The sequence below is a fragment of the Dufourea novaeangliae genome, unplaced genomic scaffold (assembly GCF_001272555.1).
Source record: "Dufourea novaeangliae isolate 0120121106 unplaced genomic scaffold, ASM127255v1 scaffold112, whole genome shotgun sequence".
Classification (NCBI taxonomy): Eukaryota; Metazoa; Arthropoda; class Insecta; order Hymenoptera; family Halictidae; genus Dufourea; species Dufourea novaeangliae.
This window is the reverse complement of record NW_015373993.1, coordinates 962,121-974,824: the sequence shown is the minus strand read 5'-3', so window position 1 is coordinate 974,824 and position 12,704 is coordinate 962,121. Positions and strand designations below refer to the sequence as shown.

Here is a 12,704-nt window from a genome sequence, read left to right as displayed (position 1 = left end):
ACCAATTGGTAAATTTATTTATTGAAATGAATGTTAATTTCGGATGAATTTCAGAAACTTTCGAATTCATATGGTAGAAGGCCCTTTCCTTAAGCCACTTTTTCCCCTAGCGAGTTTGCTCGCGAGGGTACAAGAATTATACAAGGTGTCCCGTTTAAATCGACACACTCGACTATATCCGAAACTATTAAATGTTATCAGAAAAATTGAATGTTATCAGGATCATACTTTCTGATGTAAGTTTTTTCTATATGGACGCGTAGAGGTCATCCGAAGGTCAATTTTGGTTTTCTTTAAATAGAATCGCATATTTAGTAATTAACTACTCAGTCGTCTTTACCGATTCCTTTTTTTTTTTAACTCCAGTAGCTTGATCGCGTTCACCAGTGAACCAGAAGGTTGATTATTCAACGCATACATCAGCTGAGAATCGGGTACTTCGTTGGAATCCTCCTTATCGAAGCAGAATCCAACTGGAACGAGCGACGAACGAACTCGTTCCACGTTTATTTCATCGGTACTTCAAGAAACAAAAGCAGATTCGCCAACGGGAACCACCGTCCTAATGGATGATCGTACGGGTCACTACTCGACATGGCGTACATTTCGTTTTACGCCCCGATTTCAATCACCGTCGCCGTAAAAACCACATGATCGCCGGTTAGAGAAAATTGGACGTTCTCTATCTAGTTCTGTATCGTGCCGGTTTAAATTCACCGGAGCCTGACCGAGTGAGCGAGCAATCACGAACCGCGGTTACGGGAGATGAGCATATCGTGCAATACGATCCGTGACAATGTCACGCTCCGGGAGAGTTCACTGTCACGTAGAGCGACGAAGTAAACATCTATAATTCCGTCTTCGTCCTCGCGGAGCATGGAATCTCTCTCTCTCTTCGTGCGGCTTAATTTTCTTCGCCGCCTTTATCTCAGTGCCGTAATCGAAACTCGTCCCTTTTCGCTCGTCTTATCGGACCGAGGCGCACGATTCACGCGCAATACGGTTCTGACCGTGAACAATAATTAACTCGATTGTTCCGTGACCTTCTCGGGAAGGGTAAAGCGTAGTGGCTCTGAACTGGACGAGATTAAATTGATCAGGGTCGCGAGTTAAGCTTCGGACCTAACCTGGGCCAAGTTTTAGACAGGTCTGTGCGTTTGGTCCGTGCTCGATTTGTATACCAAAGTTTCTCGAAGACACGAGTTCAATGGAAAATTACGAATCTTGACGTATATATCTACGAACGTCTAGCTTCCAAGGTTTACGTTAGCTGCGAAGCTCCAGGTTTGCAACGGAGCTTTACAGTCTAATGGTCCTTCCTTTGAGGAACGTGAGAAGGTTCTCGTGAGACGACAACCCCCGTTACACACCGTCGACTGTGCTTAGGTCGAACCCCGTTCCAATCGCGACGTCGAACGTCCCAAGAAGTATGCGTAACCCTGCAACTCTCTCTTTCTCCGATACGCGCGCACCGTTCAGACGTGTGCAAATCATGCGTGTAACGAGATCCCGTGGCACGATCGAATGGTGGCCCCTGTCGTCGATATAACGACGCGAAAGACACGGAAAGGATAACGAGGAGAAATTTAGGCTTGCGTTGGCCCGGTGTTCGCGACTCGAAATGGCGAAACTTTGCGTTGGAGGTAATTAACCGTTGGGTCGACGTGTGCCAATGGAAACGAAGATCGAATATCGGTAATTAATGGGGACCGAAGGATCACGCGATTAATTGTAGCGTAATCGTCGAAATTTCAATCGCAGACAAGATTGTCTGTATTCGGTAGCGTTGCGAAGAACCAGTACTTTATTGCAATTCTTCTCGATCGGTGACACTTGGCGAGACACGTGAAGGATCAATCAATGTCCAACTCCGCGCAAAACAGACGCGTGTTCGCGGAAGCCTCGCGTGGAAAGTCCAAAGTAGTCGTGGTAAGACCGCCTTCCTTGGTGACTGCCACCCCACTCCCCTGCGTCACGCTACGAATACGTTATATTGTTCACGGAGAACGCTGGGACAATAGAGCCAGTTTACGGTAGGGATGCTCAATTTACTTTGAAAAATCGAAGATATCATTTTTTACGGTTTTTAGATCGATTCTTGCAGAATTCTTTGGTTTCGATTGTATATGAATACACAGCTGTTAAATAGGAAAGGGAATTAAAGGTGAAGTTAGTATAAATTTGAAAGTTTGAAATCAGTTAGAGGCTCTTTTAATAAATACATTCCATTCTTGTAAATGAATTAATAATTTCTTTAAACATTCGAAATTTACCTTCTTCCCTTTCCCTAAAAGGTACGAATTCATAGTTCAGGCGTTAAACACTTGGAAATTCGGAAAGCAATAAGAAAGAATAAACGTACCAACGAACAAGCTTTTACTTATTATAAATAACTTTGTTGGGAACATGGTCCTGTTGTCTAAAAGCTAGGGGGGTGAAGCTGTTGTAATCGGTCTTTCCGTTGGAGACAAATTAATTCTCAGAACAGAAACATCAATCAAGCAGCATTCATCCTTTCGACGTTCAGTCGAATATAGTTACGTCGAGAAACAATTCTTAGCAACAGAAATAGAAATTATTTGAAACAAACCTTGATTTTCGATTCTCGGAAAAGAATTCTCGGTAAGAATCGATGCTCAAGAAAATCCAACAGCGGAGAATCAAAAGATGAATTTTTTGAAGAATCTAATCGGAATCGAACATCCGGGTGCTCGCAGTTAGCGTACGTACACGCGCAACGTCTAAAGGACAGACTCCACGACCCGTAGCCTGGAGCCAATAAAAAAGGGCAACGACGTGTATCCAGCAAGAAATCTTGGCGACCGAAAACGCGGGGCCAGAAACGAACCGCCTGCATTATGTAGTCTTCGAACGAGGACAAAGACGTATCGCGTACCACCGCGGGGGTGGAGGGACAGAGAGAGAGATAGAAAGAGAGACAGAGAGGCCTAGGAGAGGGGCATGAACTTCGGCGCAACTCCTTGGCACCGGTCCCTAAGAAACAACCCCTGCCCCCGAGGGAACCATGCTCCAAATCCTAACGACCGTTCATGATTTACTCTGGCTGCGCTAGCACCGCGAAACATTTACAATACAGCACTGTCTGGAGATTCGTGGAATTTCTTTGGTCGCCCGACGGTGTCCCCCGTCTACGGGGTGAAAACGTTTCGTTCGTACGGTACCTCGAGATAATGGTCAACGGATAATGTCCCCTTTCAGGGAACAGTGTCACGTATACGATGAACCGTTCTCCCTTTGATCCTCCAAGAGCGGTGCACGGATCTTTGTGTACTTCGAAGAATGTCTTTCATTCGAGAAACGAAAGCTTCTAATCTGTCGTAATTATCGAACAATCGAGCTTCTTTGGACAGTTCATGGAAACTTACGGTTGTCTGACAGTCTGTGTGTCTTTGTTCGTCGACTGAACACACAAATTCGATAGGAGTCAATCGGGGTTTGTTGACGGTATCGAGTACAGTTACTCCTCTCTTCCAGATGAAACGTAAATAACCCCCGAGGGGGACGAAGATCGCATCGAGGCGTATTAACGCGGTGAAATTGAAATTCTATCGGTGATATCGAGCAAAGAAAAGGGGGGGATGTTCAGGGCAAAGGAAGCTGGTTTTACGACGTCCGGGGACGTGATTCACTCGAGCAATTCCTATCGCACGGAGGCCGAGTAATAGTCGTGCGTGACAGTGGCAAGACACGATTGCAAACCGCTCGCTCGGGCGTCCAGAAGAGAATCGCGTAGCCCGAGGATGTTACGCCTCGAACGCAAATGAGTATAACCGAGAGATGTATTAGCTCCACGAGTACCGGTTCTCTCAGGAGAAACGATTGGAAATTCGATCGCGCGTGTATCGTTCGAGGGCTCATCGGAAGGAACAAGTTCACGCGCAGCTCCGATCGGAGAATCGAGAATGAACAACATTTGCCCTCTCTTCCTAAGTCTATACTTACATATTCCTAGCTCACCTTAGAGATAGACTCGTCGGTGAACAAGTCGAACCGTAACCACCTGAAAATAGGTCCGCGAGTCATGCACGGCCCAACGATTCCGCGAGTAGCACGAAGCCGAGGCGTGCGATAACTAAAACCACCGAAGGAATGTCGATTGCAAACGAATTATCACTGTATTAGCCGCAGGTAACGAGACACGTGGCAATTTACCCTGCCGATACTCGGCAATTTATTCCCCCTTGAAATAGGGCCTCCTAATTGCCCCTGGCGTTAAAACGAGAATTCTATCGTCGGAGCGGATCCTCCGAGGAATAATTAAGCCTGGCCGAGAGCGTGCTCGCGAAACGAGACGAAAACGGTCGGGGGATGCCAAGATTCGTCGAAACAGCCAGTCGGAGGACATCGTCCGGGCTCAAAGGGAGACACACGGCTCGGGGTTCTAAGTTTCTAAACGTCCCGGATGATTCACCGTGGCGGCGGACCAGGACGGACATCCATAATACACTCACGCAGGCTTGACAGTCGCGGTAATATACATTGGCCTGGAAACTGCAACCGGTAAACCGTTCCCGCTGACGATTCGTCTATCTTTACGTGGACAGGTCGTTGACTAGCGGCAGCTGACCGAGGCCGTTCTGGCGGTCTCCCCAGAAACCGGTAGTCACGTCGCAGTTAATGCAATTTGCATGCATTATCTAACGCGCGTAACGAGCGGTTGGTACCCGTGAACCCGGCGAACCAAGGAAGAGACGAAGAATGGAGATATGTCAGGAAAAGTAACCCTTATATCTTCACTTACTCATCGGATTGCAACTATTATCTAAATCTAAACGCGATCTTGGCATAACTATAACTATCAATTGGCAACTGTCACATCCACACTGTCCTTTGACTGTCACATACGGGACATTGTATCTGAAGCAGACGGATCCGCAGGTTTCATACTCAGAAGTAGCAAAGATTTCAAAAAGGGTTGTGGAATTGAGTACAACACTTAATAAGAGAATCTTGAGGAGGTTTTATTCGACTACGCGTAACAGTGTTGTTGTAAGATTTTAAATTATACGTTTCGGAATTCTGAAGTCTATGCCGGAACCAGAATTGCAGGAAAGCTTATATACAGGGTGTCTCACCCGATTTTGACATCTTGATTTTTTCGCTATTGTTACTCGTAGCAAAAAATGTTTTAGCGGAGGCTTCAATGGTATCGAGTGGAGCATATTCTGATGTTATTAACTTTTTCGTGAGTTGTCGCGTAAAGGTCATATAAAGGTCAACTTTGTTTTTTTTTAATTTAATGCATCAATCGGTGCAGCTTGACATTTGTTATAAAAAAGTACTAACCTATGTAGCGTTTAGTTAAGACGTTAGCGTTTAGTTACAGGAATAAAGTACGACAGTAATGGTATTTTAGAATTATTTAAATTGAAATACCTCCTGAACTACTAACTTTTCGACATACATAGGTTAGTACTTTTTTTATAACGAATGTTCAGCTGCATCATGGTCTTTATTATCTCGATCGAATTCTCTGGTGCGCGATTTTCCGCGGAATCGGACGCACTCTCGATTTCCTCGTCGGCTACGAGTGGCTAACAATGCAATTACCCTGGATGACCGTGTATGAAGTGGTAACGGTTATATTTAGACGTTCGATCAGAGATCGTCCTCCTTTCGTCGAATTGCTCCAATTGCAGAAGATCCCCGATTTTTACGCCGCGACCCAGCTTCGATCGCCTCGCGTGCGACCAATTCAACTGGTTCGCGTGGATCTGTTTCTACGATTTTCGTGTCGCGAGTCCAATGGCAACGAGACGACGCTCTCAGGTTCGCCTAGTTTCGTAAATCGTTCGGGGGGCTGTTTATTTACGAGCTTCGACGAAGTAAGCCGGTTGGTACGGTGGGCCAGCGGCACACGCTTAAATATAATTCGCCGGAGGTTTCGGCGATGATACCGATTCGCCTTATCCCGGGGCGACGTGTTCGCCCGTTGCCAAGAAACTTTTTCTTGGGGCGGAGGGATTATATACGCGTTTGTTCGACCCGTGGTGGTCCGAAATAGGTTAGCCGGCTTAACGGGTTGATGGATCGTAAACAACTTTCACTACATCGAAAACACTCGAGACGATTCGTTTTCCCGGCTTTTTGGTTCACCCAGTTTTTAATTTTACCAGTTTTTCCATCGTGTAACGTTCGCGTCATATTATTAAAAGAGTGTGGGCGAATATCGACTACCAATTATTATACCTATTGTCCCCTGAAAAAGGTTAAAGATGAATATTCATTGAAAAACATCACCGTTTCATTCTCGACGAATTCGGTTCTTTTTCTATAAATCTCCAAGCTCGATCGTCGACGGAGAACGCACGGCGCGTCGGTGCCGTTTGGTAGCACGATTGTCCAAGTATCGATGCACCGTGTCCGAAACAATATTTGGACACTGCCTCGGCCGAGTACCGTCAACAGACCATTGAAACGGACCGGTTCTCCCACCATCGGTCGTCGAAAGGCGCTCAGCACGAAACTTGGCTATTGAGAAACTGGAGTTTACACGCCGTTTCGTGGCGGTCAAGCCCCCATAGGCAGACACGACGGCGACCACGGTGAACCGACAGCAGCAACGACCGCAAACGTGACGGTCAGCGAGATATCTTGTTGCCACGACGTTCGTCCGCGCAGTCTCGAGGATCCCTCGAAGAAGTTTCCCCGGATCCGAGACTCTCTCTCTACTAGCGGAGTTAAACTAATTTACCTGTGCCAACAGAGAGCGAGAGAGAGAGAGACGGATAGTTACCCTTGAAAGGCCATCGAACTGGAAGTCTCTCCTCGAGATCCCTGTAATCCGTGGTATTCATCGGCGTTACACGATAGTCGAGGCCGCGAAAAAAGACCACTCCGGGCTTCGTTCGGACGAGAATACTGGCAGAAGAGGAGGGGAAACTACTTAATTCGATTAATTAATCGGACGTCAGAGGGAAACGTTCGAAAACTCGTCCGTGTTCTAGTCCTCGTGAAGAACGCAGGAGCTCGGTGTATGAAACTCGAAAAACGATCGGACGAACATTCACGATTTATTCTTGGAAAACGTTTATCATCGTGCAGTGGGGGAAGAGATAATCTACGTTTTCGATTCGAGATTCAGGGATTCACGTGACAAGCGTCAAAAAGCCTGTAATTACGAAATCGGTCGCGAGGTTGCGTGACCGATTTCGGGGATGTGGGTCACGCTCCTCTTGGCATCGACTTCCTCGGCAGCCCAGGCGAATTTTCGATGAATGAGAATCAATCTATTTATAGACTAGACCGCTTTTCTATTCACGATCGACGGTACGGACGAACGATCGGGTTCGCTCGGCGGAGGGAATTTCGGGCGCGATCCAATCAATTTTTCGCGGCTTTAATGGATCGATCAGGGTCCCACGCGATGGTCAAGAGACTTCGGCGAGCGTGGAAAATAAGATAACGGAATTAATGAGCCACTGTGCTCGAGAACAGAAGGGACCTTAATCAAGCTTCGTTGGGATGCACGTCGCGACGGACCGGCACGGGACTGGGTGTGTTCTTGATCACGTTCCCTCCGGGCGTCTACTGAAACTCCGTTGTCTCGTCTTTTACTTTTTCCTGATTTCTTGCCAACTCCGCGAATGTCGCGGGTTCGTTTAAGTCGAGGCGATGCTTTTGACATAAGCCTCCCGAGAGGAGGAACGGAGACGTCGTTCCTGATTACAGATTCCAGGCATGAGTGTGTTCATTCGACGGTCACTGATCTTTCGGCTGGATCAACGCCGAGAAAACAGCTGATGTATGGAATATTATTTCCTATTACTGGGCGATAAACAGCGCTGAAAGCAGTGGAGTGGAAGCTATTTGCAACACTGTGTTTTTTTCGAAACTGTGAAACCGTCGGAAACTTTGAATCTTATTTCGCTTTGACTAAATAGCTATGAATTAATAATGAAAATTTTTGGTGTACATATATACAGGGTGAACCACTCTGTTATTAGCTGTCTCATCGAAAATGTTTTTACCAGGTACAGTATTGTTTCAAGAGAGCTTTAACGTGATTATAGCAAATTTTTTGTCAACTCTTTTTTTATCATGATTTTTCAAGGTCACCTTCAATTTTTTGCAAATATACCTATAATTTTTTTACGCCGATTTCAAGACGAATTCGGTAAGTATCATAACATAACACGTGTTACTTTCGTTTTTAATTGTATTTTTGAAAGTAAATTGAAGGTGACCTTGAAAACTCATGAAAAAAAAAAAGAATTCTCTGGACCATTTCAACAAAGAAGATTCCCACGCATCTTCGACGATGATATCTATATAAAACTCGAACGAACAACCGAGTATGTATTCCGCTGTTATTTTCGTCTGTGAAGAAATCTGTTAACGAAATATATTGAATTTAGTACAAAATTGTGTCGAAACATTCTTTCTGCTGGAAAACTAATTGGAAATGATTACCGTATGTATTTATTCCGCAAATTTTATTACATCTTTTATTATAACGAGTTAATGTTCTCTAATTTAATTTAATTGAATGTTACGTGGAGAATACAGGAGTCTGAAAATTTCCTGATGGTTTTACAGTTACGATTTGTACCGTATTACTTCCTGGGAAGAACTCAAGGCTCTGCATCGTGCCCCATCAGGAAGATCACGAACTAAATACCATTCCCAGTCATCGAGGTGTGAATCTCCTCCAATTGTCCACGACAATCATGACCTTTCGTCAATAGCTATTATCCCTGGAACAGCACGCCGTGTGGAACTCCCGTTGCGACCAAAGAAACCGAGTCCCCGCGGTCTATCGGGGACGAGATAAACGAAGTTAATGAGTCCCACTATTCGAGAACAGTGGAGAACCTTAACGACCGATGTGTACATACGCGTGTACATACGCACGAACACACAGATACCGTGGAATAATACCTAGATTGCAGGCCGTAACGATTCTCAGACGACACATTCCGCCCTTTGTTCTCCATTACGTCGGTCGTTCTCCAGGACTGACCATTGTTTAGCGAGTGCGCAGACATCGAGATTAGAGTTTCTTCGCCACTGACAATGACTGATCGCGCTCTGTGGTGGGTGGTTAGATACCGGCGGTGGTGTCCCGTCGTTGGTGATTTTCCCGGTTCCCGTTTCGATTAAATTTCCACGGGACACCGGCATCAAGGAACACACACGCATAGACACATACACACGTCCAAGTAGATGGAGCAATTCGTGTTCGTTTCCCTTCTAACTTCTTCTTCCTCCTTCGTACCAGGGTTCGGAACTCATTTCTCCGCTCTTAGCAGCGGCCCCCGTACAGAGACTCCCATAAAATATTTCAACGGGCAATTTTACAAAGTTCCATTCCCTCGGACGAGAAATTTTTCCCGACGAAAATCCAGGCTACGGATCCCTGGCGCCACGTGAACACGCATAAAAGGGACACTCGAAAGTATCTATCTCTCTCTCTCTCTGCTTTCGAGGAAATCTTCCGACGAGCCTTATCCCCGAACGAAGCCTGGCTTCTGTAGAATGCAAATTCGTTTAGGGGAAGAAACGTTGAGTGCACGAGGCCAGGCAGTCCCCGGTAGTCGTCGAGAACATCCAGGAACTGCAGCAACCGACGAGGTCGTGCAACCGCTGCGCGAAGTAGCGAGCGTGCAACGGCAGCAGTGACCGTGGGAAGCCGTTGGATGTTAGGTAATTGAAGAATTTCTCAGAAAATGGGCACACGCGTGTCGAGGAGGAGGACGGAGCAAGTTCGAGGTGGTAGCTTGCTAGCTATCGCAGCGCAGCGCAAGAATCAAACGGTGGCTCTTCGGTGTATACGCTCTCGTTCGAGCAATTAACCGTAACGGTGATGGAATCGAGGCCTGAATGACGCTCTGGATACAGAGCGGGGTCAGCTAATTGGCGCCAGGATTTTGTCCCGGGGAGTTGGCCTCTGGAGAACGTCCACGATTGAAAATTGGCATTCCGGGATTCGAAGATGAGAAATTGAAGATGAGCATTTGTATTTTTTACATAAATTACGCCTTAAAGGGATCATTTTAGACACCTTTCTTTTTATTCCCCTTGGCAAACAATTATTTAATCCCATTATCTATTCGAAAGGTGTCAGAATAACGTATTTGCCGTCTGTTATAAAATTCTACCCAACTCTGAGAAATAGATTCCGAGGTACGAGCTCTCTAGCGATTCAGGTGGATTCGAACGAAAGTTTGATCGTGACGATGAAAGGTACGAACATTCCCATAGGACGATTGAAAATCTCTCTTAAATCCCGTCTGGTGGTCTACACGGTGGAACCGACTCGAGGAACAAAGCAACACGGTCGATTTCCAATAGGACCGAGGCATGACGCAATCGTTTTCCAGGCGGGCAACGTCACGGTTCGAGTCGTTACTCAACCGTGCAGCACAGCTTGGTACAATTATTAAGACGGCCGTAACGCCGCTAATTAAATTTTATAAGTTATCGCCGGATCGTTGCGCCGTTCGTTTTTCAGCCGTGTCGAAAAACCTCCGACTGTCGGGGTCCCGAGCGATTCGCCGCTGTTGACCCCCCTTTGACAGAGGGAAAAAATGGTCTAGGAAGGGTTGGCGGTCGCTGGTGGTGGTTCCAGCGTGGACCATCGTGGAAACGTTCGTGTGCACAGCCGCGAATGACACCGGGGCTAATTTTCCGCCTGGAAAATCACGGAGCCGAGCAGCTACCGTGAACGCAACATGTCGGTGACACCTCTCAACAAGTGGATACAACTCGCGCGCGAGCGCACCTGTACCTGACGTTTCAACCTGTGTATGGAACCGCGGGAACGGGGACCAAAGTACGCTCGAGAGATGCGGAGGTTCGTCGAATCATCCATAAACTTATATTGTTGTAATAATCGATCGACTCTGGAAAGCTCTATGCGGCAATTCCATCGACGTGTTAAGAGATTGCACACTCGGTCCGAGATCGACTTTCGGACAACATAGAACGACAGATTTTTATTTTATTTTCTTTAGTGCGCGAGGTCACTCCTCCCGCGAGTACATCCGTGCGTTTTTTGCATTTCCCTCCATTAAGTTTTACGTCTGCTGCTTCCTATTGTTCTTTTTCTATATAATAAATAATTATACTAACATAGAGAGTGCCACGGCTTAATAACCCTTGAACATACATAAACGCCGCCTCGTTAAATTCTACTTTATTATCTTATTCATTAGTCGTTGGTAAGTTCTTCTGCTCGTGCAAGAACGTTCTTCAATCGGATAAAAAACGAAGTAGGTAGTGGATCCCGGGAAAAGAAACTACCCAGGGATTGACTCCGCGAGGCGTTCAAGTCTCCGAATGGTAAATCACTCGTAATTCCATTCCACCGGCGACGGAACGAATAAACGTTAATGAAAACGTAATGGGTATCGAAGTCCCTCCCGTAAATCCGATTTTTCCGCAATTAAAAGACAGTAGAATGGAAAGAAATCAAGGGAGGTGGGGTGGCGATAACGATCCTCGTACGACGGGACTATTTCCTGTTGCTCGACGTAAATAAACTTCCGGTGATCGCACGGTCGAAAGCGCGAATTTAATTCTCGCCGTGGCCACGGAACCGCTACGAGCCGTGTAACGATCGGTAAACAGAGACCGCCAGAGTGCATAATCGTCCGCGACGAGATCCAGACGCCGGGATACGGTTAATTGGAATACGATTCGATCCGACCGGCAAGCACCGCGAATGGGGATTCTGGACGGATCGGGAACAACGATATCCTCGACGGTCGTCGTGAAAGGAACAAAAAAAAAAAAAGAGCAGTGAATCGTGGCGCAAGAAGAGTAAGACGTCGAAGACGAAGGAACGAGTGGAAGAGGGGGGGGGGGAGAAGAGAAGGTTGCTAACGTTCTCGCGGAAAAGAAAAAAGGTGAGAAATGAGCCAGTCGACCGGCCGAGTGGAGGATCAGACGAAAGAAATCGACGGAGACGAGGAAGAAACCGAGGAGGTGGAAGAAGAAGGAAGGACCCGTTATGGCGACCGTGTTGCATCGCATTAACCAGTCGACCGAGTGATCTTGATCCCATCTCTCACCGCGGCGCCTTGCTTCCCTTCCTCCGCAACCCCCCTTTTAGAACCATCGTCTCAAACGTGATCCGGCCACTAACGACCGTTCGCCGATTCTACTTCCGATCGAATGAGCTTCTATGCGCCCTTTACGCCGAGCCGAATTTTTCTTCCCTCCACAGACTGGTCCAATGAATTGGTACGGATAAGAGACAGCGGAGGTAGAACCTCGAATAACGCCCTGAAACTCGAAGCGTTTCAGTCTCGCGAGTCCGAAGAAAAACGAAATAATATTCATTAACCCTTCCTTAATAAGTAAATAAAATTCTGATCTCTCCTAACTAACCGTTACACAGAGCGAAACAACGGGAAATTGCTTTGGTCGAACGATCGTTAATAGTCTGTTATTTATCGGCGTTAACTCGATCGAGAGGGTTCGTAGTTCGTAATGATCTCTAGTTTAATGATTTCCCCGCGATGATTCCCGCTTTATGGCGACCAGGAAAAGGATCTTAACGCGTGTCCCGGAAGTTGTTTTTGTTTTTCTCGAATCCCATTCAACGGGTATCGTTCTTCGGTTTATTCTTCGGTTCACTAGTAAATGTGGGATGAATTAATTGCCCTCGACGAGTCGTGGTGGTTGCGTAATTGAGCAGGAATTGCGTAACCGCGAAGTGGCCTTTCTGATCGAAGACG

The 12,704-nt window shown here is 46.6% G+C and overlaps 1 protein-coding gene across 1 annotated transcript in view; it reads right to left on the bottom strand.

Annotated features, from left to right (window-relative positions):
* LOC107187836 (probable G-protein coupled receptor Mth-like 1) overlaps positions 1-12,704 on the bottom strand; it is a 141,709-nt gene that overhangs the window by 76,545 nt on the left and 52,460 nt on the right. The window lies entirely within an intron of this gene.